The sequence below is a fragment of the Cucurbita maxima genome, unplaced genomic scaffold, assembly GCF_002738345.1.
Source record: "Cucurbita maxima cultivar Rimu unplaced genomic scaffold, Cmax_1.0 Cma_Scf00073, whole genome shotgun sequence".
Lineage (NCBI taxonomy): Eukaryota > Viridiplantae > Streptophyta > Magnoliopsida > Cucurbitales > Cucurbitaceae > Cucurbita > Cucurbita maxima.
Genome location: NW_019272089.1, coordinates 400,914 through 427,410, shown reverse-complemented (window position 1 = coordinate 427,410; position 26,497 = coordinate 400,914). Strand labels below are relative to the sequence as shown.

The following is a 26,497-nucleotide window of genomic DNA, read 5'->3' as shown; positions in this document are numbered from 1 at the left end:
ACACCCACCCTAGTAGCCCTTGCATCTAGCGACGACCGTCTACAGATTAAGCCCAATCGACCTACAACAACCCGCAACTCAAGCCCATTAGCCATTAAGCGTGTTTGCAAACTCACGGCCCAAATGCAAACAATCCAAAAAGGTAACCTTGAGAGTGACTCGAGACCCGCGCATGAACCCGATTAGTTACCCATGCGCGCGTTAGCTCCCCCTACCAACATGTGTCCTGTCCTCAATCATCAGGCTCCATTGGCACGGCTTGGTGGCTTCTCAGCTCAAATACAACTTATCCGACTCGATTTAGCGTTTTTGACATCGTTCCCTACGTTTTGGACCCTCTCAGAGCTATATTGACCTTATTTGAAGAAATCAAGGTTAGTATAATGTCCAATTTCCCAATTCAAGTTGAATTAAGTTAGGAAATACTAATTGCTAAAAAAAATTAGGTGAATATTCTAATAGGGTGAAACACCTCGATGATACTTGGAATAAGTTCGAAGGACGAAATCAAGTATTCAAGTTTAGAGAGAACGTCAACTAAAGCCAACCAAGTAAGTGATCTTTCTATCCGCTCGGTTGGAAGACTTGCCTTATGTATGATGGCACGTGCCTAGTGGCCCTTGCACATGTCATGTAGGCATATATAATATGATGATGGTGTGACTTTAAATGATATGATGATGTTATGACGTTATGATGTGAATTTATATGATATGATGATGTATTATGATAATGATATGATGATATGATGATGTGAATTGATGTATTATGATGATGTTACGATGTTATGATGATGATGCATTATGACATGATGATATAAGATGTATAATGATGATATCTCATATTATGATGATATGCATGTATGAGATGCCATGTTACATTATGATGAAGAGTTTCCTAACACACAACTTAAATGATGTTATCGATGATGAATGTATAAAGGTTTATGCATGCATGTTACTTAGAAGTAATATGTGAAGGATGTATAGGGTTGTGTCATAGAAATGATTTAAGATGAAAATTATCGTGACCTCACGCATATTGTATGCTTATTTACGTCAAGTTACTTCCCCTTTTTATGATGATAACTGTAGATGCATACATTATAATGATGATGATCATCATCATGCTTTGTATGATACTCGAGGGTTTGTTATACCTTCGAACGTCTGGCTACAACCAACTAACCCGACTATGATGGGCCTAGGGGGTGTATGAACCGCCTGGTGGGCTCACACTCGCACTTGTGGGGCATGTGTAGGCAAGTACTACACATCCAATTTATCTAGATTGGAGGGCACCTCTATGATGGTTTTGAATGATAGGGTCCCTAATCATAAAGTTGCGTGTGTTTACATTCCCTGATACCCAATAGTAGGTCACTTACTAAATACTTTTTATTGAGTATTTTTTAAAATACTCAAGTCGTATGCAACTTCTATTTTTTTAGGTAAAGGCAAGGCACTCGTGTACGACTGATGACGACATTATAAGTAAAGACCATGACACATACAAAGGATCACTCTATTTAAATTTTTAGACTAATGTAGGTCGTCATTTTTTAATGTTAGTGAATGACATTGTTCTATGAATATGTTTTAAATGAATATTTCTGCTTAAGAGATTACATCATGTATATAATATAATAGCAACTTTGGGGAGTAGAAATGGCAAATTTTTTTTTTTTTTTTTTTTTTTTGTAAAGAAGGTTAGCACCCAATTTATTATAAATTTATTGCGTCACATATATATATATATTTTTTTCTTTGGTATGGTCGAAGGCGGAGATTACCGAAGCCCAACGGATAAATCCAATGGGCCCAACACCCTCTGAATCGGGCCCAATTCGTTTAATGCCCAAAAAAAGATTAGAACCTGACGACATTGGGTGTAATAATAAAAAATTAAAAAAACAAATCTGAAGCCTTTCTCTTATCAGAGCCAGGTTTCGATCCTGGGACCTGTGGGTTATGGGCCCACCACGCTTCCGCTGCGCCACTCTGATTTATTGTACATATGTTAAAAATTAAAAGTATTAAATTTATTTTAAATATATTATTTGGTTTTCCGTGTTTCGGTGGTTGATTGATGGACCCAAGTCAAACAACACACGTTCAAATCTAGCACCATGCGGATCCCTCGAGTTTTCACTCAGTTCAGGTTGTCCTATTCAGGCACAATTCACAGATCAGGCGAGCGTGGATAGGCAAGTTCGGGTTAATTTCTTTGAGACACAAGGTATTTTTCTTAGAATTTTTAGTAACTATATGCAAAGTTATTCAAGTCCAATGTTGGCAAAAAAAAAAAAAAAAAAAATCAACTTTCTTACGATTCTTCTAGGCTTTTCAGAACTCCTACCTCTGGTGCAGTTTGACTCTGGATTCCTTCACGAGAAATGTGTGAAAATACTTCAAGATCCACATACTAAAATTATATAGACTAATTCTGATATGAACCACGATCAAGAAATTTTCATACCTCAAGATCTAATTAAAAGGACGAGAGCCAAGAAGCTATAACAAACCTTATACACTTATATTCAAACTACAGTGAGCTCATCAAAGAAAATTCTAAAAGACGTTGGAGACCATACTTATATGTTGTGCAAAGTTGAGCTTCAAGAAAAAGATGAATTAAATGCACTTTAAGTAGTATTTAATGAACTCAGTTGAATTTATGAAACTAGTTCAAGGATGACTGTGAATGTTTGCATAATCCACCACACCTAAATGGTGTGAAAGTTATCTTATTTATAATCAAATAAATTACAAGGATATGGAAATAATAATAAATGGAAATAATAATAAATGGAAATATACCTATGATAATAAGGCAAATATTAGATATTTGCCTTATAATAAAATATCAAATATAATATATATGGTAAACTATAATTTATTACTAAATATCCTAAACACCCCACCGCAAGCTAAGCGTCATAATATATATGGTAAACTATAATTTATTACTAAATATCCTAAACACCCCACCGCAAGCTAAGCGTCGGATTTAAACGAACGTGAAGCTTGAATCTGAAAAATTCAAAGAGGTTGAGAAACACTTTTCATGAGATGCTAACAACCCAGTTCTTGGCCATCAAAAATTGCAGAGGAATTGCTGCTCAGCGGCGATGCTGCCTTGGCTTCGGCGAGAATATGTCTAACCCATGAAGAGGGATTGTCGCTTAGCGACGATGCTACCTTGGCTCTGGTGAGAATATTTCTAACCCCAAGAAGTAGAAGGGGAAACCTAGAGCAAGGGACAAAGACAATGTTGAAGCTGGAAGAGTCGCCACATTGGGCGAAGAAGCCAATTTTGGCAAGAAGGGCAGTCGGAAGAGTCGCCTCATTGGGCGAAGAAGCCAATTTTGGCAGGAAGGGCGATGGCAGCTTGGTTGGCGAATAGGCCAATGCGGCACCCAGATTCCGAAGGTAAATCTCTGCAAAAGGTTGATAGGTTTAGGTTAGGGTTTATGTGAAGGATGAAGGTTGATTGGGAAGAAAATGAGAGAGACTATATTGGCCAAGGGGAAAACCAATTTGGTTGGAAAAGGTGAGGTTGTATGTACAGTATGACGAAAGGTGATTTGGAGGTCAATAGGGTGGAGCCTAAGAGTAGTCAATTGGCTCCGCCTGCAGCAGCCATGAAGACTGCCCCTGCAGCGTCAAAGCCAGCAGGGGTGGTGGAGAAGAAGATTAAAGGATTCAAAAGCCATTGAAAAGAAAGGATTGGGTTGTTAAACCGAGAGGGCTCTGATACCATGTGAATGTTTGCATAATCCACCACATCTAAATGGTGTGAAAGTTATCTTATTTATAATCAAATAAATTACAAGGATATGAAAATAGTAATAAATGGAAATAACATTAAATGGAAAGATACCTATGATAATAAGACAAATATTAGATATTTGCCTTATAATAAAATATCAAATATAATATATATGGTAAACTATAATTTATTACTAAATATCCTTAACAATGACTAATAAGCACATTTCATTCCGCACTATTTAATTATAATTTAAATATTTGTTTGTCATATTTAACTAGTTTTAAATATAGAAGTTAAAGTTATATTGTAATCCACCTCGATTACCTCCTTAACTAACCATTTTAATAGGAAGGGTAAAGTATTTTTCATTTACTAGCCTATTTAATTTAGGAGTTACGTATAACATAGGAAACCTTCACATCATATTTTGGAATTAAGAATAGAATTTCTATTTTTAGCTTTCGTGAGAGTAAGTTTTTCTTTTCAAATTATATTGTGTAGTGATTTGAATCATTAGAAACGAGTTTTCTTTACTTTTAATCTTGATCATCAAGATAATTTGTTCCATACTTTTCCTTGGGTTCATTTCCATATCAAATTCCATAAAAAAAAACTTAAGAATTTTGTTGAAAACCCACGATCTAAAACCCAAAAACAACCTTTCTTTCTTCCTCGTTTCTTGACAAAATCGAACGAATAAAGTGCCAAGAATAAATCTCTTCAGCTTATTCAGAGTTTCATTTTTCATGTGTTTTGTTAAGGGCCTCTTGAGACCCAAAAAAAAAAAAATAATTATAATAGTATAAAAGGAAAATGACCATTTTGCCCTTCATTTGACTCGGACCTGCATTTATCTGATTTTTTTACTATTTTATTTTTATACTTTTTCTAGATTTTTTCTTATAGTTGGGAACATTTTTTTTTCTTTTCTACCATATCCTCAAATTCCACCTCTAAGACTCTCAATAAAATCCCAAGAGTTTATCTTAAATGAAGAAATCGAGAAAATTAATTCTCATTAGCGACACGGGCGGCATGTGTGGCCTAACAAACTTAAATATTGTGTGAGTTTTGTTTGGTTGTCGAAGGCAACTCTCCCCTAAGGTCCAATAAAGCCATAAAGTCCTGTGAAAAATGTGATTGAGGTTTGAGTTCTCTTCAGACATGTCATGAGCGTGTCAAACTCATGACACTGTGTATGGTTAAAAAAGTATGATTGTAACATTGGGCATTCGAGTAGGGCAAGTTTCGAATGATTTGGCTGTTGAGGCTAAAGTTCAGACATAAGTTTGGATTTTGAGTCATGCTCGAGTCTAAGCTAGTTTCACAAAATTCTTCTTCGTATATTAGATCTGTGTAATACGTAAGGGGTTATTTTATAGATAGTGACATATCGACTACTCCAGTTCATGAAGAGTTCTTATAGCAATTGGAAACTAGGAGATGTTGGATGAGTGATTGATGTGGAGAGAAGATTATTAACCACGTCGTTTGAATGGAAAAGAACACTCTTTTTTTTTGCAGTAGTTTATGGCTCCTCATTCAATTGATTTTTCATAATCGAGCATCCCCTTATGACGTGGACAATACATCTTTTCCCAGATACTTATAATATTTTCCACAAATAAAAAATCTCAACTCAGATATTTCAAAAATAATAACTATTTAAATAAAGTCACTTTATCCGAGTGGTTAAGGCGTGTACCTGCTAAGTACATGGGGTTTCTCAAAATTAGAAGCCTTTCTCTTGTATCAAAGCCAGGTTTCAATCCTGGGACCTATGGGTTATGGGTCCACCACGCTTCAACTACGTCACTTTGTTTAATAAGTAGTAGAATCATTGGTTGACTTTTGATAAGCTTTCTAATTCTGAATTTAGAAATGTGAAGAATTACCTCGGTCTAAGAATCAAAGGTTGAAAGTGGCTAGAACGTATAGAATCATTAGTTGACTTCTGATAAGCTTTCTAATTTTGAATTTAGAAATGTGACGAGAAATGTATATTAAAAAATATATATTTAAATCATATTTCAATATCATACGATATTCATTTCATCAATGCGAAACTCAATCAAATTTTAAATATATATTTTTATCAATATTTCTAATATTATTGAAGGTTTGAAATATAATAAAGATGTTTTGATCGATTAAAATATTTTTTATATATTTAAAAAATCTAATATATTAAATATTAATTTGATTGCGTCAAATTAAACATATTTTAAATATAAACTATATTAAATATTATGTTTCAACCTTTTTTTTTTTCTCTCTCGGAGTAAATTTGCTTAAACTTGAAGTCCTTCTTGCAGGACACAGATGGTGTTTAAGAAAGGATTCGTTGAGGTATAGTAGGGAAGGAGTTGTGAGAGATGAACGGAGAGATGAGATGAGTTGTAACTACCCTAAATTTCTACTTACATAGACGGCTACTATTGTCCTGACGGAATCGTTTAAGCTTCAACATAAAACATAAATTTCATCTTAAAACAATGTCATGGACTTACGTGTTCGAAAACATCTTTAAAATGACACAACAAAATACTAAATGAAATAAATAAATGTTAAAATTAAAAACACCTAATTCTAACCTAAGTCTAACAAAATAACTATAACTACCCTTTGTATGTGTCATGGTCTCGAATTCAATGATGTTATCAGCTATAGAGAGGTGTCTTGCTTTTACCTGAAATAGAAGTAGCACGTGGGTAGAGTATATTATGAAATATATAGCAAGTGACCCCACTTTTGGGATTAGATGGAAGCACATACAATGATATCAGCTACATTTTCTTAAGCGGATATTCTGTATGTGTTAATTGGATGTGTATTTACTATTCTACACACGGTCTGCACGTGTGAGTATCGACCCACAAGTCGATTTGCACACCTCCTAGGCCCCTTTCATGGTTGGGTGAGCATTCTCTGGAGTTGTTGATGTCAGACACCCATTAGGCATAGCAACCATCACAATATTATGATAAACATAATGATCGTTTTTCTGCCTCATAGTGTATGCTTCCGTACGTCCCAACATTTTCATTCACTATCATCTAAAACAACCCCCTTCCGTTATCCTTCACATCATATCATTATTATAACTTTTCATGCAAATTTCGGGGTTTTGCATCATGTCGACACATTTTGTCATATATCATTCATATTATGCATCATGTCATATCATATATATTATATATATCATCAACCTATCATATAACAACATGAACTATATCGCTAGACGTGTTACACCATAAAATTTATCATATTATCAATACATCAGATCATAACACGTGTCATAACATTCTTATATCATCTCATAGTCACATCGTATCACGGACGTATCATGGACTTATAGTCATATAGTTTTATATAGATATCATAGTCATATTCTTTCATAAACATATCATATTCATATCGTTTCATAAATATATAATATTCATATCGTTTCATAAATATATTATAGTCATATCATTTCATAAACATACCATGGTCACATCATTTCATAAATCTATCCTAGCCATATCGTTTCATAAACATATCCTTGCCATATCATTTCATAAACATATCATAGTCATATCATTTCATAAACATACCATAGTCATATCGTTTCCTTAACATATCACACATATCAAGAATACAACACTTGCGGAACAACGAGGCACGTGTCTTCATACAAACATCAACTTTTATCCAAACTGATAGTAAGACCACTTACTTTGTTTACCTTAGCCAGCATTCTACCAATTTCGAGTACATTTTAATTTCGTCCCTCGAAGTTGCCCAAAGTATCGCCGATAGTTGTTTCCTATTAGAACATCCATCTTGTTTCGTTAATAACTTAAATTTCCTTAGCTCAAATTAACTTAATTCAAAAAATTGGACCTTATACTGACCTTAATTGTCTTAAACAAGGTCAGTTTCTACTTCGAAAGGGTCGGAATGTGGAACTGGTGAAAAATATCATTTATCGAGCCGAGAAGCCAAAGTCTATGTCGTTGGAGCCACCAAAGTTGAGCCGAGCTGACTGAGCTGTGTGAGCCGAAGGAGTCATTAGATGCAGGCGCGACACGAGGTAAATAGAGAAGGCGACGTGTGTGCAGGTCACAATCAGGTCGAGGTGCGGGTCGTCAAATCTCTCTCTCGGGCACCGATCACGTTTGTTCAGTGCAAGTTTGGGTCGTGTACGCCATCGGGCCACAAGTTATACTGCTATTGAGCCTAACTACTAGCTGTTGTAGGTGGGGCGAGGATTGTGCCCCGTTTCTGCTGGACCAATTCCTCAACTTGGCTGCAGGCAGAAACCTGACCCTGGATCTGACTCGATGGACTTCGTATTCCTTACTCGATTTCACGCGATCTTCGACGACATTTTCTCTCCTTCTAGAACAGTTTTCCGATGTTCTACTCCATAGTCTTCATCTACTGTGACCTCTTGCTTGGCCTTTCCTTCCCATTACATAATCAGCCTTTGTATATGCCTATACACATAGATCGGTGGAGATATGGGTTGCACGGATTCCCGAGGTCCAACAATGACAAGGAAATAAGTAAAGGTTCTTTGTGAAGGAGTAGTTTACCATGAGTATGTTCGGGGTCTTAGGTAGTTTATCATCCATCGTGTTTCGCTCGTCGTAAAAAAAAAAAAAAGGAAACTTTTCTCCCACATTCCTTAAGTTAAGAAATAGGAAGTTGGCTTCTAATATCAAAGGGAGGTCCCTCAATTCATTTTAGCATTACTCTTAAACGGTTTAAAGCCAATCGGAGAATATACTTGAGGTTAAATTCGACTTGGGTCTGGTACGTTCGGACCATTTTCTCCTAGTTTAAATTATTTGGAAGCGATTAAGGTTAGTACGACTACCTTTTAGCTAGAAATTTTTTGAGTCAAGTTTAAAGTATGTTATGCATAATTAGACTTAACTAGTTTAAATTATTTTATGTCAAATTAGATTTAGGTGGTTTAAATTATTAAGAGTAAGTTTAAATTATTAAGAGTAAGTTTAAATTATTTTAGGCAAAACTTTGTGAGTCAATTCCCATAGTAAAATTCTAATTTATGATGTTAGACTCCTTAAGCAGAATTAAATTTCAGAGAGCAGCATTAAGCTAGCATCAAAGGGTCATTGTAGCTTCGGCCTAGGCCAACCAAGTAAATAGTTTTACTATCGGCTCAGTCGGAAGACTTGCCTTATATATGATGACATGTGCCCAGTGGCCCTTGCATGTGTTATTTACGTTTTATCCTATATGATGAAGTTATATGATGTTATACGATGATGTTATAAGATGACGTTATATGATGATGAAGATGGTGTATGATAATATGATGACGTAAGTTGTATGATGATGAAATGGTTTAATATGACGTTGTTCCATATTAAGATGATGTGTGTCACGGTCATGCTCGTCCAGGGCGTGTTGTCCATGGCCGCATGCTCATGACAAGCCAAACCCTTGTCATGTCTTTTCATTCTAGTGTTTTTACTTTTCCATGGCCGCATGCTCATGACAAGCCAAACCCTTGTCATGTCTTTTCATTCTAGTGTTTTTACTTTTGTAGTTCTAGGGCGTATGACGCCTTAAAAATATCATGTCTAGGCCTGCCAGACATGAAATGCCTCAAAATGTACTATAGGGGATATGACTAGTTGTCAACTTCTCCCTACCCAAGGTTATATATTGTAAGTCGTTATCTCTCTCTTGCTTGCTTATATGTCTCTTTCAAAAATCTATCTTTCTAAAATCTCTCTCTGCTCTCGTTTTCTAAAACCTTCTTTTAAAACTGAGGCTAGAGGCTTGATCATACGTTGCTTGGTCGTAGGCGACGCAAGAACAAATTGGCTTAGCTCACTTGTCGTTGGAAAGTGAGTGTCACACAATCGCTAGTCCGCTGCCTTCAAAAGTGAGATTGTGTCAAGTGGTATCAGAGCTTTGTTAGCTCCGTGACATAGTAAAGACCGAAAAAATGTCGGCGATAAAGTCAACACCCAAAGCACAAGCGTTAGCTCCGTGACATAGTAAAGACCGAAAAAATGTCGGCGATAAAGTCAACACCCAAAGCACAAGCCAACCGGCTTACGCTAATAGAGGAGGAAATGCTGTTCCTCAAAGAAGTCCCTGACACCCTTCCACTTCCTGGAAGCCCGGGTGTCCGAATTGAGTGAGAAAGTCGTAGAAATCGACACAATGGGCAACCGCCTGGATGGGTTGTCAATCCCAGAACTGATGTTTCGAGTGACCTCGCTCGAAAATAGAGTTGCTCCTACGAGCAACCCAAAATAGTCTGGTAGTCTAGATAACTCTGTCGCACACAAATAAGGACGTGGCGAAGAGTTCGACGTGCTACAAAATACAATGATGAGCTTGTTCAATGGATTAGCTGATGAATTCAGAACAACAATCAATGACATCCAAGAAAGGATGGCCACCATGAGCACTCGAATTGAAGTGACCATGAAAGCTGTGGAGAATGTCACGGCTGGGCAAACTAATGCAGGATCCAACAAACTGAGATTCCCAGACCCTAGAGCCTTCAAAGGGAATCGGGACGCCAAGGAGTTGGAAAACTTCATCTTTGATGTCGAACAGTACTTCAAAGCCACAACGGCTTGTACCGACGAAGAAGGTGGCCGTAGCCTCAATGTATCTCATAGACGACGCCAAACTTTGGTGGAGTACGAAGGTGCAAGACATCGAGGATGGATTGTGCACCATCGACTCGTGGGAAGACCTCAAGAAAGAGTTGAGGGACCAATTCCTCCCCGAAAACGCAGGACATATGGCGATGGAGAAACTAGTAGCCTTGAAACATACTAGAGGCATACGGGACTATGTCAGACAGTTCTCAACCCTAATGCTAGATATCAGGGGCACATCAAAGAAGGACAAGGTGTTCTTCTTTATAAATGGGCTACAGTCGTGGGCCAAAACAAAGCTACATGAAAACAATGTCCAAACCCTAGCTACCGCAATGGACTGCACCGAGAGACTCCTAGACTAAGGGAACGAAGCGGGATCTCAAAGAAGAACGACACCGGCCCCAAACAATAGGGGCAAAACATACAAGCCACCAGGTCATCGAAATGGAAGCCCCAACAGACCGAACAGAGGTAGCGACAGACCAAGCGGATGGACGAATAGACCTCCTCATAACAACCAAGCAAGGACATCTCGAGGACCTTACCATCTAAGGAACCACCCGACGATGCCTCTACATTGCATACTGTGTAAAGGTCCCCACAAAGTATCATACTATCCTCATCAGGCCTCTCTCACTGCGCTCCAAGTGTCCATTCAAGAGAGCAATGATGTAAGGATCTAGACTATGTTAGACAAGAAGGAAGATCAAGACAACCCTCGAATGGGCGCGCTCAAATTCTTGTCAGCCCTCCAACGAAAGGTCGAACCAAAGGAGATAATAGAGAAAGGGCTCATGTTCATAGATGCGACAATAAATTCTCGACCGAGCAAGAGCACTCTAATAGATTCAGGAGCGACCCACAACTTCATCGCCGATCAAGAAGCCCAGACTCACCGTAGGAAAGAACCCTGGGAAAATGAAAGCTATCATCTCCGAGGCCTTGCCTATTGTGGGAGTTTCCAAAAGAGTCCTCTTCAAAATAGGGGATTGGACAGGAGAGCTAGACCTTATCGTAGTTCGCATGGATGACTTTGACGTGGTACTTGGGATGGAGTTCCTCCTGGAACACAAAGTTATCCCAATGCCACTGGCGAAATGCTTGGTGATCACCGACCGTAACCCCACAATAATACCTGCAAGCATCAAACAACCAGGTAATCTTCGAATGATCTCGGCCATACAATTGAAAAAAGGACTCGCACGAGAGGAACCTACATTTATGGCCATACCATTGATGGAAGAAGCGACCATTGAAGAAACTGTCCCAAATGAAATCAAAGAGATACTAAACAACTATGCCGACATAATGCTAGAGAGCTTACCCCAAACATTACCACCTCGTCGAGGCATTGATCATGAAATCGAACTCCTCTCCGGGGTTAAGCCGCCAGCGAAGAACGCATACCGGATGGCTCCGCCCGAGCTAGCCGAATTGAGGAAACAACTGGATGAGTTGTTGACGGTGGGATTCATTCGCCCGGCGAAGGCACCTTACGAAGCCCCCATACTGTTCCAGAAGAAGAAGGATGGGACGTTGCATCTGTGCATAGACTATAGAACCTTAAACAAGGTGACGGTACGCAACAAATATCCACTGCCAATAATATCCGACTTGTTCGAACAAATTCACGGGACCAAATACTTCACAAAGTTGGACTTACGATCAGGGTATTACCAAGTACGTATTGCCGAGGGGGACGAGCCCAAGACGACGTGTGTAACAAGATATGGGGCCTTCGAATTCCTAGTAATGCCCTTTGGCTTGACAAACGCCCCAACTACTTTCTGCACGTTGATGAACCAAGTTTTCTACGAATACTTGGATCAGTTCATCATAGTATACCTCGATGACATAGTTGTTTACAGCACAACCCTAGAGGAACACAAAGTACACTTGAAGCTGGTGTTTGACAAGCTGCGGCAGAACCAACTGTATGTTAAGTAAGAAAAATGTGCCTTCGCACAAACATGCATTAACTTCCTTGGACATGTCGTCAAATGTGGACAGATTAGTATGGATAGTGATAAGATCAAAGCTATCGAAGAATGGAAAGTTCCTACTTCCGTATCCGATGTGCGGTCCTTCTTCGGATTAGCCAACTACTATAGAAGGTTCGTCGAAGGGTTTTCATGACGAGCCGCCCATTGACAGAGCTATTGAAGAAAGACCACACTTGGTCGTGGTCAAATAATTGCCAATGACCTTTGAAGATCTGAAAACAACCATGACGAGGGGTCCTGTCCTCGGGTTGGTAGATGTTACAAAGCCATTTGAAATAGAAACAGATGCTTCCAACTTTGCCCTAGGTGGGGTCCTTATTCAGGAAGATCACCCCATCGCTTACGAAAGTCGAAAGCTTAACGATGTCGAACGAAGATACACAGTCTCCGAGAAAGAAATGTTGGTTGTAGTCCATTGCCTACGAGTCTGGAGATAGTATCTCTTGGGATCGCAGTTTGTAGTGAAGACGGATAACAGCGCCATTTACCACTTCTTCGATCAACCAAAATTGACGGTAAAACAAGCCCGATGGTAGGAGTCGTTGGCCGAATTCGACTTCAAGTTCGAGCACAAAGCAAGAAAGAGTAATCAAGCAGCCAACGCACTGAGTCAGAAGGGCGAACATGCGGCCCTGTGCATGTTAGCCCATATTCACTCAAGTAAGATCGATGGATCGATGCGCGACATCATCAAAGAACATTTACATAAAGACCCATCGGCCAAAGCCGTCGTCGAACTAGCTAAAGCTGGGAAAACACGACAGCTTTGGGTTGAGGGAGACCTTCTGATGACAAAAGAAAACAAATTGTATGTCCCAAGAACGGGAGAATTGAGGAAGAAGCTCATTCAGAAATGTCATGATAACTTATGGGTCGAACACCCTGGGTGGCAAAGAACATACGCCCTAATAAGAAAGGGGTACTTCTAGCCAAACATGCGAGACGACATCATGCAATACACCAAGACATGCCTCATCTGTCAACAGGACAAAGTCGAGAAAGCCAAAGTCTCAGGACTCTTGGAACCTCTGCCTATGTCAACAAGACCCTGGGAAAGTGTGTCTCTGGACTTCATAACACACCTCCCAAAAGTCGGGGAATATGACGCCATCTTGGTTATCGTAGACCGATTCTCAAAATATGTGACGTTCGTCCCCACTCCCAAATTATGCTTGGCTGAACTCACAGCCCAACTATTTTTCAAACACATTGTAAAGTTATGGGGCGTTCCGTCGAGCATCATCAGTGATAGGGATGGTAGATTCATTGGGACATTCTGGACTGAGTTATTCGCCTTCTTGGGAACAACCTTAAACATCTCCTCGAGTTATCACCCTCAAACCGATGGACAGACAGAAGGGTTCAATTGATTGCTCGAAGAATACTTACATCACTTTGTCGACGCTTGCCAAAAGAACTGGATACAACTATTAGATGTCGACCAATTTTGCTTCAATTGTCAAACAAGCTCATCTATGGGAAAAAGTCTCTTCGAAATTGTAAGTGAACGACAACCGGCCTTACCCCATATTATTGATCATCCTTATGCAGGAAAAAACCCTCAAGCTCAAAACTTCACAAGAGAATGGAAGCAGGCAACAGATATAGCCTGGGCATATTTAGAGAAGGCTCCCAGGCATATGAAAAAGTGGGCAGACAAGAAGCGTCGCCCCCTTCAATTCCGAACAGAAGATCAAGTTTTCATCAAGCTGAAACCAGAACAGATCAGATTTTGCAGCCGAAAGAACCAGAGACTAGTTCGAAAATATGAAGGCCTGGTTGAAGTCCTTAAAAAGATCGGGGCTACCTCCTACCGAGTTGCACTACCTGCATGGATGAAAATCCACCCAGTAATTCATGTGAGCAACTTGAAGCCCTACCACCTTGACCCCGACGACGACCAACGAAATTCAATCACAAGACCGAGCATCGGTCTGAAACAAAAAGAAACCAAAGAAGTAGAGGAGATCCTAGCCGACAGGATTAGAAAGATAGGAAGACCTGTACAGACGATTCGTGAATTCCTTGTCAAATGAAAGAATCTCCCTACAGAGGAAACCAGCTGGGAATGCGCCGAAGATCTGAACTCCGCCGCCACCCACATCGCAAGGTTTGAAAGTAGTCGGACACGTATATTATGATGATGATGATCATCATCATGCCTCGCATGACACCCCAATAGTGGGTCACTTACTAAGTATTTCTTAAAATACTCAAACTGTATGCTACTTTTATTTCAGGTAAAGGCAAAGGCAAAAGCATGACAGGTGTATAAAATAGTAGTATTTTATTTTCTTAGACTTAGGATAGTATAGAGCATTTATACTTTTTAATTGTTTTATTTATTATTTTTTTATGTTGTTTTAAAATGTTTTCGAACACATAAGTCCATGGGAGTGTTTTAAGATGAAGTTTGTGGTATATGTTTAAGTTTCAAATTATTATTTCCGCACAAATAAGTATGTTATGTATACAATATCGACTTTAGATTATCATAAATCTAGGGTCGTTATAGCGAGGGGTGTCGAAGATGTAGCTTCGTGGTTGCATGGAGCGTGTTCCTATGGAGTTGCCCAAAAATTCCGACGACTCGCCAGAATTCTCGGGATTTCTGGTGAGTTTTTTTCTTCTTTTTTGTATCGTTACAACAGTTATCCTTTATTATTATTATTATTACTAGTTAATTTATTTTCTTTATTTTTATATTAATTTTTTTTTAAAGGATGGTTTCATTTACATAATTTTCAACATAAATATATAAAATTGATTAATTAAACTTTTTAATTAATTAATTTTCATTCATTTATTGCACGTCACTCCATTATCGACCTAGAGTTGCACTCTTATACAGTAGATGACAAGTTTAATCATAGACATAATCATTATAGGCAAGTTAACCATTCAGGAGTTGTTTGTAATTATAGCTGTGTCATCTTTCATCTTAAGTACCATTGAACTTCCAACGAATAATCAAATCCATATCGAGCTAGTGAGATGGTGGTGCCCCATTGTTCATGTACCAAATTAGCTTTTAAAGGATCTACTCATCGTCAAGGTTAGGTTCTCATTTCTTTATTTGGTTGAGCCTCTAAAATGGTAAACATATTAAATTGTCTACGAAAGTCATTATCATCCATGTTAAGTACAACCTTCACAGACAAGAGTTTAGAAGTCAATTTACGAATTTATAAATAAAGATTAAATTTTTAGTGATCTAATATTGTATAAACTTATTATATAAAATACCCCTACTTGCATGTCTACACATGAACTATTTGAATCAAACCATTCGTAATAATTGCAATGTGGGTTGTATCAATAATGTTACTAAGATAATGCACTCTGCGTTATCCATATACTATAGACCCTTTGGATTATTACATAAACATTATCATCTCATATTACAACCACTTACTATTTCAAGATTACATCGTAGACTAGTCTACAAGATCTCTAACCTAGAGTTCTGATACCAACTATAACGATCTTAGATTTCAGCTACCTAAGGTCGTTACTGTCATCTTAATCTAAGTTCATATGTGGAATATAACTCTTAAAAAATTATCGTTAAAATCATAACTTTAGAATAAACATAACTTCATCATTGAAAACACTGTCATAGTCTTACATGTTGAAAACATAATTCAGAAATGGAATTAAAAACGATAATGAAATTAATTGAAAACATGAAATGCATAACAACTTATTCTATCCTATGTCTAGGAAATTAAATATGCTACTAGCCTATGCATGTGTCATGGTCTCTGATTTGCGATGTCGCCATCAACCATACAGGAGTGCTTTGCCTTTGCCTGAAAAATGATGTAGTACATGGCCTGCGTATGTCAACTATAGGGGCCATGTAAAGATGTAAACACATGCAATAATGCTCTAGGGACCTATCATTAAAACATCGTAAGGGTGGCCTCCAGTCCAAACTGAATTGGATGTGCAGTACTTCCCTACACACGACCCACACGTACGAGCGTGAATCCCTAGGCAGTTCGTACCCCCGTGGAACGAACTAATCTATGCACAGACGCAACGTCCCATCCTTCTTTTTCTGAAATAGTACGGGGGCTCCATAAGGTGCTTTTGCCTAGTGGATGAATCCTGCCGTCAACAATTCATCTAGTTGTTTCCTCAATTCGGCTAGCTCAGGGGGAGCCATCCAATATGCGTTCTTCGTTGGGGGTTTAACCTCGGGAAGAAGTTCAATTTTGTGATCAATGCCTCGACGTGGTAGCAATGTTTGTGGTAGGCTCTCTGGCATTATGTCAGCGTAACTGTCTAGTACCTCCTTGATTTCGTCTGGGATAGTTTCCTCAGTAGTCACTTCTTCCATCAGTGGTATAGTCATAGATGTAGGTTCCTCTTGTGCGAGCCCTCTTTTCAATTGTATGGCCGAGATCATTCTAAGATTACCTAGCTGCTTGATGCTTGATGCTTGCAGGTATTACTGTGAGATTGCGATCGGTGATCACCAAGCATTTCGCCAGTGGCATTGGGATAACGTTGTGTTCTAGGAGGAACTCCATCCCAAGTACCACGTCAAAGTCGTCCATGCAAACTACGACAAGGTCCAACTCTCCTGTCCAAGTCCCTAATTTGAAGGGGACTCTTTTGGAAACTCCCACAATAGGCAAGGCCTCAGAGTTGACAGCTTTCATTTTTTCAAGGTCCTTTCCTATGGTGAGTCCAAATCTTCGGGCTTCTTGATCGGCGATAAATTTGTGAGTCGCTCCTGAGTCTATCAAAGTGCTCTTGCTCGGTCGAGAGTTTATTGTCGCATCTATAAACATGAGCCCTTTCTCTACTATCTCCTTCGGTTCGACCTTTTGTTGAAGGGCTGACCGGAATTTGAGCGCGCCCATTCGGGGGTTGTCTTGATCTTCCTTCTTGTCTAGCATAGTCTCGACTCTTGTGTCGTTGCTCTCTTGGATTAACACTTGGAGTGCAGTGAGAGAGGCCCGATGAGGACAGTAGGACACTTTGTGGGGGACTTTACACAATATGCATTGTAAAGGTGTTGTCGGGTGGTTCCTTTGAGGGTAGGGTCCTCGAGATGTCCCCGTTTGGTTTTTCTGAGGAGGTCTAGCTGTCCACCCGCTTGGTCTGTCTTACCTCCGATTGGCCTATTGGGACTTCCGTTTCGGTGACCTAGCGGCTTATATGTTTTGCCCTCAGTTTTTGGGGCCTGTGTTGTTTTTCTTTGGTAACTCGCCTCGTTTCCATAGTCTAGGAGTCCCTCGGCGCTGACAATTGCGGTAGCTGGGTCTTGGACCTTTTTCTCGTGTATTTTTGTTTTGGCCTACGGTTGTAACCCATTTATAAAGAACACCTTGTCCTTCTCTGATGTGCCCCTAATATCTAGCATCAGGGTCGAAAATTGTCTGACATAGTCCCTTATTCTTCCAGTTTGCTTTAGGGCTATTAGTTTTTCCATTGCTAGATGGTCTACGTTTTCAGGGAGGAATTGGTCCCTCAACTCTCTCTTGAGGTCTTCCCACAAGTCTATGGTGTACAATCCATTCTCGATGTCTTGTACCTTCAAACGCCACCAAAGTTTGGCGTCGTCTATGAGATACATTGAGGCTACTATCACCTTCATGTCGTCGGTATAAGCTGGTGTGGCTTGAAGTACAGTTCGGCATCAAAGATGAAGTTCTCCAACTCTTTGGCATCCCGGTTCCCTTTGAAAGGTCTAGGTTCAAAAAACTTCAGTTTGTTGGATCCTATATTAGTTTGCCCAGCCGAGACGTTCTCCACGGCTTTCATGGTCACCTCGATTCGGGTGCTCATGGTGGACATCTTTTCTTGCATGTCATCGATCGTTGTTCTGAATTCGTCAGCTAATCCATTGAACAAACTCATCATTGTAGTTTGTAGCACGTCGAACTCTTCGCCACGTCCCTCCTTGTGTGCGACAGAGCTATCGAGGCTACCAAACGGTCTTGGGCTGCTCGTAGGAGCAACCTTTTCTTCGAGTGAGGTCACTTGAAACATCAGTTCTGCGATTGGAAACCCATCCAGGCGGTTACCCATTGCGTCGATTTATACGACTTTTCCACTCAATTCCTTCACCCGTGCTTCCAGGAAGCGGATGGTGTCAGGGACTTCTTTGAGGAACAACATTTCCTCCTCTATTAAAGTAAGTCGGTCAGCTTGTGCTTTAGGTGTCGACTTTGTCATTGACATGTTCTCGATCTTTGCTATTTCACGGAGCTTACAAAGCTCTGATACCACTTGTCACAATCGCACTTTTAATGGCAGCGGACTTGCGATTCTGCAACACTCATTTTCCAACGACAAGTGAGCTAAGCCAATTCGTTCTTACGTCGCCTATGGCCAAGCGACGTATGCTCGAGCCTTTGGCCTCGATTTTAAGAGAAGGTTTTAGGAAGCGGGGGCAGAGAGAGATTTTCGAAAGAGAGATTTTTGAAAGAGACGTTATATAAGCAAGCAAGAGAGAAATAACAATGGCTTACAGTATATAATCTTGGGTAGGGAGAAATTGACAACTAGTTGTATCCCCCAATAGTACATTCTGAGGCATTTCATGTCTGACAGGCCTAGACATGATATTTCGAAACGTCATACTTCCTAGAAATATAAAAGTAAAACACTAGAATATGAAAAGACATAAAGGGTTGGACTTGTCATGGACATGCGGCCATGGGCTGCCTTGGATGAGCATGACCGTGACACCTGTGGCACGCCGGAACCTTTTGGCTTGTACTACTTTATTGCTTTCTTTATTGCTTTCTTTTACTACTTTCATGTTATATTATTTCTTTCTTGTTTTCTTTAAGAGTATGACTTTTCGGCGATGTCATGGCTACGCCTGGTAGACATGAAATGCCTCAAAATGTACTATAGAGGGGATATGACTAGTTGTCAACTTCTCCCTACTCGATAGTTATATGCAGTAAGCCATTGTTGTTGCCTTTTTGCTTACTATAGGGGGATAGGCTAGTTGTCAACTTCTCTCTCTCTCTCTCTTGCTTTCAAAACTCTTTTTCCAAAACCTCTCTTCCCCACTTTCTAAAATCTTCTCTTGAAATCGAGACTCGAGGTTTATATTCACATTGTTCGACTGCAGACAACGTAACTCAAAGTAGGCTTGACCCACTCAGTGTTGAGAGTGAGTGCCGCATAATCGCCAAATCCTCTGCCTAGAAACCGCGATTGTGACAGTTGGTATCAGAGCTTAGTTGACTCCAAAGTGACAGGTAGACATGTCTTCGACTAAACAGTTGAACAAGTCCCACGTTGACAGATGAGTCGAAATAGAAGAACAAATGCAATACTTGCAGGAAGTTCCTGACAGTATTTGATCTCTAGATGAGCGAGTGAAAGAACTTGCTGACATTACCCTCGCCATTGACGCTATAAAGGGTCAGCTGAATGGGTTACCCATTCAAGAAATAATGTATCGAATGTAAAACCTAGAAAAAAAATAACAAAGAATGGTGGTTTCGAGTGAGGAGACAGCTCGACAGGCTCTGCTGGCCTGATTGAAGAGAGAGTCCATAGACTAGATAGCTCCCAAAAAGCAATGTTTCAAATGGTCACCGAACTATCTGAAGATGTGAAGGCAGCCTTCGACGTAGTCAGGGTAGAAATGGCGGACATAAGTGCTAAAGTAAACGTTGTCGTAAGGGCAGTGGAGAACCAAACCCCTACCCAGGGGACAACGCGACCCAACAGGGTCAAACTTCCTGAACCCAAGCGCTTCTCTAGGGCTCGGGATGTCAAGGTCTTAGAGAACTACATCTTTGACCTTGAGTAGTACTTTAAAGCAACGGACACTAAGACATAGGAAAAAAAGATTACTGTGGCCACCATGCATCTAGCTGAAGATGCGAAATTGTGGTGGCGGTTGAAGTATGTGGACATCAAAGAGGGCCGATGCACAATAGACACTTGGGAAAGACTAAAACAGGAGCTTTGGTCTAAATTCTTCCCAAAAAATGTTGAGATCATGGCCAAAAAGAAATTACGTGACCTTAAACACACGAGTAGCATTTGAGAATAGGTAAAACAGTTCTCGTTACTCATGTTAAACATTCGACAGATGTCTAAGCTAGATAAGATCTTCTAGTTCACAGAAGGACTGAAGCCATGAGCGAAGTCTAAACTATATGAACATGACATAGAAGATCTCTCCACGGCCTATGCTATGGCCGAGCGACTATTCAACTTGAACAACGAACAGTCCCAAGAGACAAGGCGAAACTAAGCCTCCTCAAGTGGAGGTAATAACAACCACACCTCTAATCCCTTCAGAATGGGAGGAGGAGACAAACCGAGGATCGGAGGAGTTGAGACAAGACAACCCTAACAAGGGACTGGCGTCTTAGGCAAAGGGCCTCACAATCAATCGATCACCTCTTTGTTGTTTCCTATGTAAAGGGAACCATAGGGTGTATGAATGTCCAAAGAGGGCGTCACTACAAGCGATTCAAGCCACATTAGACACAGACGCGGTTGAATCCAAGGGCAAAGAAGCCGAGAAAGTGCTGAACTAGAAACACCCTAGATGGGAGCCCTGAAGTTCCTATCCGCACTTCAAAAGAAGACAAGGGAACAAAGAGAGCTGATTGAAAAAGATCTCATGTATGTGGAAGCGTGGGTGAATCACAAGTTGGCCTAGAATACGATGGTCGATTCAGGAGCCACCCACAACTTCATGACCGAGACGGAAGCAAATTGGTTGAACATCAAATGGCATCGAGACTGAGGAAAGATGAAGGCCATCAACTCTGTGGCCTTATCGATTCTTGGAATAGCAAGGAAGACGACACTTAAGTTGGTTGGGAACATGGAGTAGCTTAGTGGACTTTGTAATCGTCAAAATGGATGAATTTGATGTGGTACTCGGGATGGAATTCCTTTTGGAACATAAGGTGATTCCGGTACCCTTGGCCAATTGCCTAATCATAACAGGGTCAACTCCAACTGTTGTTTAGACAAGAATCAAACAGTTTGATGGAATCAAGATGATTTCGGTTCTCCAACTTAAACGTGGTCTTGCACGTAATGAACCAACATTTATAGCCATTCCAATGGTGGAAACTGAAAGAACGGTTGACATTGTTCCTTTAGAAATATAACGTGTACTAGAAGAGTACTACAAAGTAATGCTAGAGAGTCTACCAAAAACCTTACCACCTCGTCGAGGCATAGACCACGAGATTGAACTGATACTGGGGACGAAACCCACGGTAAAGAATGCTTATAGAATGGCTCCACCCGAGTTAGCAGAGATACGAAAGTATCTGAATGAACTACTCACTACCGGATTCATTAGACCTGCGAAAGCCCCCTACGGAGTGTTGAAAATAAACTTAAATGAGAGAGGAAATAAAAAAGAAAGAATGTAAACTTAAATGAGAGAGAGAAAAAGCAGTTATTATTAATTTTGGTTTTCAAATTCATTCAAAAGCGAAATGTATTTTAGGAAGGGAGAGCTTATGGGTGCATTAGTAAAACTTATAAATAGGCCTTATTTCTAATTTTAATAGGAGAGCAAGTAGAGCGAGAATCATGGAGCAATTGTAATAGAAGAACAAGTAGAGCAAGAATCAGGGAGCAATAAGAAAAAAAAAAAGCAGTGCACAAAATGTAATAGAAAAAGGCTTTTGAGAATTCTTTGTCTCCATGTCTCTCCCCTCTCGACACTCCCTTCAAAGTTTTCGTGAGAGTTATCTAAACGAGTTAGTTTCAGAGCGAGCGTTCATTTTCTACAAGTTAGTATCAGAGCAGCTTTTAATTTCTACTAGTTGGTATGAGAGAAAATTTATTTTCTACATGGAGCCCTAATGTTATTTTAGAAGAAGAAGGATGGGAGTCTTCGCCTAGAATGGACTATCGTGCCCTAAACAAAATCACTGTCATGAATAAATACCCTCTCTTCATCATTACCGACTTGTTCGATCGACTACATGATGAAAAGTATTTCTTGAAACTCAACCTAAGGTTAGGGTATTATCAAGTTAGGATTGTTGAGGACAGATGTCCCAAAACGACTTGCGTCACTAGATATGGGTCCTTTGAATTCCTAGTGATGCCTTTTGGGTTGACTAATGCCTTGGCCACATTCTGCATCTTGATGAACCAAGTCTTCCATGAGTATCTCAATAAGTTCGTGGTAGTCTATTTGGATGACATAGTGGTCTACAACTCCACCGTGGAAGAGCATGAACACCACCTACGGTTAGTTTTCAAAAAGCTGAGAGAACACCAACTATATGTGAAGAGAGAAAAAATGCGCGTTTAAACAACAACGATTCAACTTCCTTGGACACATAATAGAAGCAGGCAAGGTAGGTATGGAAGAGGAGAAAGTCAAAGTCATCAAGGAGTGGAAGACCCCCTCCTTAGTGACAAAAGTGCGCTCTTTCCTTGGGTTGGCAAATTACTATTGGCGATTCGTGGAAGGATTCTCAAAGCGTGCAGAGCCCTTGACCGAACTACTAAAGAAGGAAAATAAGTGGAGATGGACTTCAAAGTGTCAAGAAGCGTTTGACGACCTTAAAAACGCCATGATGGAAGGGCTAGTTTTAGGGATTGCCGATGTGACGAAACCTTTCGAAGTCGAGAAGGATGTCTCATACTTCGCCCTAGGGGTGTCCTACTATAGGAGGGACACCCCATTGCATACGAGAGCCAGAAGCTAAACAATGCAGAAAGAAGGTACGCAGCATTCAAGAAAGACATGCTGGCAGTGGTCCACCGTTTACGATCTTGGAGACAATATGTAATGACCCAAAATTTTCTACTTAATTTAAGGTCGCTACTGTATATGTACCATAAAAATTGAATGCAAAAGACTTCATTTAAATTCCATAAAACATAACCTTTATCTTAAAACACAGTTATGGACTTATGTGTTTCGAAAACATCTTTAAAACGACACAATAAAAGACTAAATAAAATGAATAAAAGTTTATGTTAAAAACATTCTATTCTAGCCTAAGTCTAAGAAAATAAATACCACTATCCTATGCATGTGCCATGGTCTCGAGTTGGGATGCCGTCGTCAGCCGTACAGGAATGGGCCTTAACCGAAAAAATGTAGTAGCACATGGCTTGAGTATTTAAAGAAATACTTAGTAAGTGACCCCACTATTGGGGTTAAATGCAACAATCACATGCAATGAGAAGATGAGACCTATCTTTCATTCCGTTTTCCCTACAGTGTTGTCCTAACGGGTAATTTTGAACGTGTATCATATACTCTACACACAACCCATAAGTTCGAGTGTGGGTTCACTAGCTAGTTCGCACACCGCTGGTCCACTTTCCTCCCCACTTCGACCGGTACCTGAAAAAAAGAAGGAAAAATAGGGTGAGTATAAAAATATACTCAGTAAGCAACCTACTTGTAGGCTCTTAATCGCATCCAAGTTTAGAAGAGAACCACCAACTATACTCTAGACCCTAGAGTTTCAATACTCTCAGTACACAGATCGGGGAGGAAGAACTTAACCTTTGAAGCGGTATTTCAGTGTTTGAGGATGAGGTGCTCCCTCATAACTACATGTACCCCTCGTACAACCCAGCTAGAACTAGTCACTGCATGGTCAACGTCCTTCCACAGGACGGACCCATCATGCAGGCGACCTTGACCCACTCGCGTGATCAACATCTTACCATAAGATGGATCCCCATGTAGAGTAGTCGATCTACCACTGAGTAACACTTCCCTAACAGGCGTCTCGCCAAGTTCAACAGTACCACACTGGAGTAGGAAGAAAAGAGTAACACCTCCCTAATAGGCGTCTCGCCCAACTCAACGGTACCATACTGAAGTAGGAAGGGAAGAGTAACATCTCCCTAACTGGCATCTCGCCTAGCTTAACGGTACCACACCGGAGTAGGAAGGGGAGGGTAACATCTCCCTAACTGGCGTCTTGCCTAGCTCAATAGTACCACACTGGAGTAGGAAGGGAAGTGGGGAATACTCGAACGCTAAATAGATATTATCGGCTAAGAGGTCATATCTTTACACCTCGAGGTCCTAATGTGGTTCTCTATATCTCAAGGGTAGTTAAAACTATTGAGTTAGGGGTCCTAGCTTCCAGATTCACTCAATCAAGACTTCCAAGTCCATAACAATCGAGGGTTAAAGGGTCTCTCCCTCAAAGCGTCTCTCACAACACCATGGACTGTAACATCAGGAGGGTCCCCTAACTAAACCCAACTCAATCCCTACAAGAGTTCACCATATGCGTAGCGCAACACTACAACTTATCAATCATATCATAAGTTCACACAATGATTCAACAGGAGTTTATGTATGATTAACAATGCATTTGATCATACAAGCTCAACGGGGCAGTAACATCCATCGACACCTAGAGCTCAGATACACAAATTATTCAAGGAAGTTCATGTATAATTAACAATGCATACAATCATACAAGCTCAACGGGGCGGTAACATCTCTCAATACCCGGAGCGCAGATACACAAATTATTCAACAGAAGTATATGTATGATTAACAATGCATACAATCGTACAAGCTCAGCGGGGTGGTAACATCCATCAACACCTGGAGCGCAGATACAGAAACTCTCTCGTCCGACAACATAGTATGAACAAATAAAAGCAGTAGTAAGATAGACCAGCAAACATACCGACATCGGGTGCGAAATCTCATTAAGGCAGTAAGTCCAACAGATACATTTTTAATTCCATAAGTACAAGGGATTATTAGATCTAGCCACCCAGGGATAATTTGCTCTAGCATGCATGAAAAATCGAGCGCACCCTACAAGTATTACTTCTTAAATCCATGTAGTTACTAAAAAGTAAGTCGTGGGCCTTCCCGAGCTTGATTACAATCGTAACGGAGTCCAAAATTACAAATTATCTATTCAGACACCTAGTTCACAGTAAAATAGGATTAGTACTGGAATCGGGAAAAAAAGGGTGAAAATAGGACACTTACGCGCCAACACGCGCTTACAGGGGGACTCCCACGCGCCTTCACACTTACCCACACGCGGGCTCCACGCGCAGGGCGTACGCGCATTCAACGCAGGCATAGGCGCATTTCGAACCCTAGCCGACGTAGACTTACCCCTCAAATTTTTTGGGCTGTGACACGTGTCGTACAGGGACTGGCGGTAGCTTTCGAGTTGGAACCCGGGTCGTCGGGTTGCTTCAGCGAGCACGAGTCGGGTTTTTGGGTCAACCGTCGAACGCGTGTCAGCAGAGACGCCAGACGCGTCTCTCCACCAGTTGCTCGAAGCGTGTCCTCCCGTTTCGGCGGCCGCGTGTCCATCGCCGATAGCCTAAGTTCATCCAATATCCAGATTCCGGTCAAATTCTATATCGACCTATTTATTTTGGATTTTTCTTTCTTCCAAACCATAACTCGAATTAAATTGATTTCTTCACCAGAATTCAAGATCTCAAGTCCACCAATCTAGATATATTTTTATTGTATTTTTTTGGTACTCATATCACTTAATAAATGAGGTTGAAAACAAAGAAAAATTTAGTTTCTTACCGAAGTAGGACAGTTTCTCTATTTTGTTATCGGATGCGATTTTTTTGGCCGCGTTTCCTCTAAAAACTTGAAAGACTCCTCACCTAAAGTGTTTGAAACTAGATTTTATTAAGGTTTTAAATCATCTAAAACTCTCGGATCTATGTTGAAATCATGAAACAAGAGAGGTCGCAGACTTACCTCGCGTTCTTGCCCGTTTCTTGCCGGAAACGAACGATCCAACGCTCAGACCACTCCTCTTGATACTCTGATTAACTGTAGTAGGAGATCTAAGATTGAGGGTGCTTCAGTTCGGGTTTGGGCGTTTCTCCCTCCTTTTTCCCCTTCTTAAAAACCCTAACTCTTCCTTTGTCTTTCTCTCCCTATTTTCTTTTTTCTTTTCTTTTTCTTTTCTTTTTCTCTCCTCCCTTTTCATTTTTATTTCTATTCTATTAATCTTTTACTAACCTCCCTTTCAGGTGGTGAAGGAGGAAGATGGCAGAATGACTAAACTACCCCTCTCGGTTGACTTTGACCATTTTTTTTTTTTATATTTTTCTTGAGTTTCTGTGATATTT

At 40.2% G+C, this 26,497-nt stretch overlaps 1 non-coding gene across 1 annotated transcript; it reads right to left on the bottom strand.

Annotated features, from left to right (window-relative positions):
- Nucleotides 1–1,933: 1,933 nt before the first annotated feature.
- Nucleotides 1,934–2,005, bottom strand: TRNAM-CAU. The gene has a single exon. It is a non-coding gene; the product is annotated as a tRNA-Met (tRNA).
- Between the last annotated feature and the right edge of the window lie 24,492 nt (nucleotides 2,006–26,497).